Below are 2500 nucleotides of genomic sequence, written 5' to 3'. Positions count from 1 at the left end.
TTAAACTTTATATTTCCTTCAGTACACATAACTTCCTTCCGAGCGTGGTATCAGTAGGAGAGAGGAGGAAGAGGAGGAGGAGAATGAGGAGTAAGGGGAAGAGGAAGATAGCGGGACACGTGCGAGAGGAGGGTGGGAGGGAAGAGGAAGAGAAAAGAAAGGAAGCATAAGTAACATAGGAAGAAGCAGGTGGAGAGAGATAAGAAACAGAAACATGACGAGAAGAGGAGCAAAAAGAGGAGAAGAAGGAGGAGGAGGAGGAGGAGGAGAAGGAGTTTTGTTGTTGTTGGTCTTCTTGGCAAGTGTTCTATGATTTAATGGTGGAGAGAAGGAAAGACGAGGAAAAGGAGGGAGTGGAGGAAAGGTGAAGAATTTAATAATTGAGGAAAGAAAGCGAGGAGAAAGAGAAAAGACAGAAAGATAGAAGGGAGAAAATTATGGTCGATGAAGACATAGCAAGGGAAGGAGGAGGAGGAGGAGGAGGAGGAGGAGGATGAGGAGGAGGAGAGAAACCAAGGAGAGAAAAGTAGGACGCAGGCAAGAGAGAAGACTTTTGTAGCGTCTCTCTCTCTCTCTCTCTCTCTCTCTCTCTCTCTCTCTCTCTCTCTCTCTCTCTCTCTCTCTCTCTCTCTCTCTCTCTCATTCCGTTATTGTACCGTTGCAAAGCACATCATGTCTTCTTAACTTTATATGGTGTGTGTGTGTGTGTGTGTGTGTGTGTGTGTGTGTGTGTGTGTGTGTGTGTGTGTGAATACTAATCAATATTTTATAACACTGTAAACTAATTTTCACTTTCCTTCTTTTCAGGTGAGTGTCGGAAATTGCCTTTTTGGATAATGATGGTGGTGGTAATGAGGAGGGGGAGGAAGATGAAGAAAACCAACAAAAGAGAACAAAAAAGTGACGTAGGAGGAGGAGGAGGAGGAGGAGAGATAGAGAGAGAAAAAAAAATAGAAAAGGAAAAGGCACTTACCACCACTACCCTCATCATCACAAGAACAAAAAAAAATTAACACGGAAAAAAAGGAGAGAAAAAAGTCTAATTGTCAACAAACAGATAAGAAGGTAATGTTGTTTTATCATTCCTTTGAGTGTGTGTTGATTACCACCATCACCACCACCACCATCACCACCACCACCACCACCACCACCACCACCACCACCACCACCACCACCACCACCACCACCTAGCTCCTGCAGGTAACCATTTACTCCTTGTATTTACGGCCAACCAAAAATACTTTAGGATAAGGCACGCACCTGGAGAAGGGAGAAAGGGAGGGAGAGAGAGAGGAGAGAAAGAGGAGGTAAGAGGGGAGGGAGAGAATGAGAGTAAGTGTCCCAGGAATGTCCAAGTGTGCCAAGAAAGGGGAACAGGAGACGAGATTGTAAATGAAGGCAAGAAGGAAAATTGTTATTGAAATTGGAGTAAGAGCAGAGAGAGAGAGAGAGAGAGAGAGAGAGAGAGAGAGAGAGAGAGAGAGAGAGAGAGAGAGAGAGAGGATAAAGATAGAAAGGTATAGCAAGGATGACGGAAATAAGCAGAAAGAAAATACGTAAAAAAACAAGAAGCAGAGAGAGAGAGAGAGAGAGAGAGAGAGAGATTGTAACCAGCAAGAGAAAGAGAGAAAAAAACACTCCACACCTGCCATCCCCAGCAATCAAAACAGGTTCAGGGTCGCTCAGTAACTGGTCTGAATAAAAAGATTAGATAAAAAATGAATAAGAGATAAAAAAAAAGAAAGGAGGGAAAAACTGTTTAGGTCATGTCTGGTGCAAGTTGAGTACAAGTTGCACTCATTCCCAGTTTGCATGTTGTATCCTGGCAGTTAAAAGTCTCTCAATGACAGACTTCATAAAGCTGACACAGGCAGGATTGAACACACACACACACACACACACACACACACACACACACACACACACACACACACACACACACACACACACACACACACACACACACACACACACCAGGAGGGGGAAAAACAAATAGCCGGAGAAGTGTTGGCTCTTAAGTGGTTGTTTGTGATATGCTATACTATCCAATCACGCACGCACACACACACACACACACACACACACACACACACACACACACACACACACACACACACACACACACACACACACACACACACACCAAGGAATCCTAATAAGACCTACTAATACGTCACAAAGTAATCTTGAAAAATGCTAATGAGCCTCAAATATATGCAGATTCAACACGAGAGAAAAATTAATTGATCCTTTTGAATAACAATAGTTCAATTCATCTCACTGAACTTGGAAGGAAAGGCACGTAAATCGTCACCAATTGTATTACGGATTTTCCACCGATTTCTGGATTTTTTTTTTTTTTTTTTTTTTTTTTTACAGTAGATAAGTTCCTCATTACGTGTCTTATGAGTTAGCGCCTATCTTTGCTTTGCCCAGAGCGTGAATGGTGTGACAGTTCAACTCACACACACACACACACAAAAAAAAAAAAAAAAAAGCA

The 2500-nt window shown here is 42.6% G+C and overlaps 1 protein-coding gene across 9 annotated transcripts in view; it reads left to right on the top strand.

Moving 5' to 3' along the window:
• The window catches only part of LOC123511105 (SEC14-like protein 1), a 149739-nt gene that overhangs the window by 67664 nt on the left and 79575 nt on the right, over positions 1-2500 (top strand). Inside the window, exon 1 of one of the 9 annotated variants that reach the window (XM_045266724.1) lies at positions 1043-1065. The exons of the other annotated variants lie outside the window; for them this stretch is intronic. The gene's annotated coding sequence lies outside the window, so the exon portion shown is untranslated. Of the gene's footprint in view, positions 1-1042; positions 1066-2500 lie in introns of those variants that run through there. 9 annotated transcript variants of the gene reach the window in all.

This window comes from Portunus trituberculatus, chromosome 31 (genome assembly GCF_017591435.1).
Source record: "Portunus trituberculatus isolate SZX2019 chromosome 31, ASM1759143v1, whole genome shotgun sequence".
Taxonomy (NCBI): domain Eukaryota; kingdom Metazoa; phylum Arthropoda; class Malacostraca; order Decapoda; family Portunidae; genus Portunus; species Portunus trituberculatus.
The sequence above is the reverse complement of the archived record's forward strand: the minus strand, read 5'-3'. Positions and strand labels throughout refer to the sequence as shown.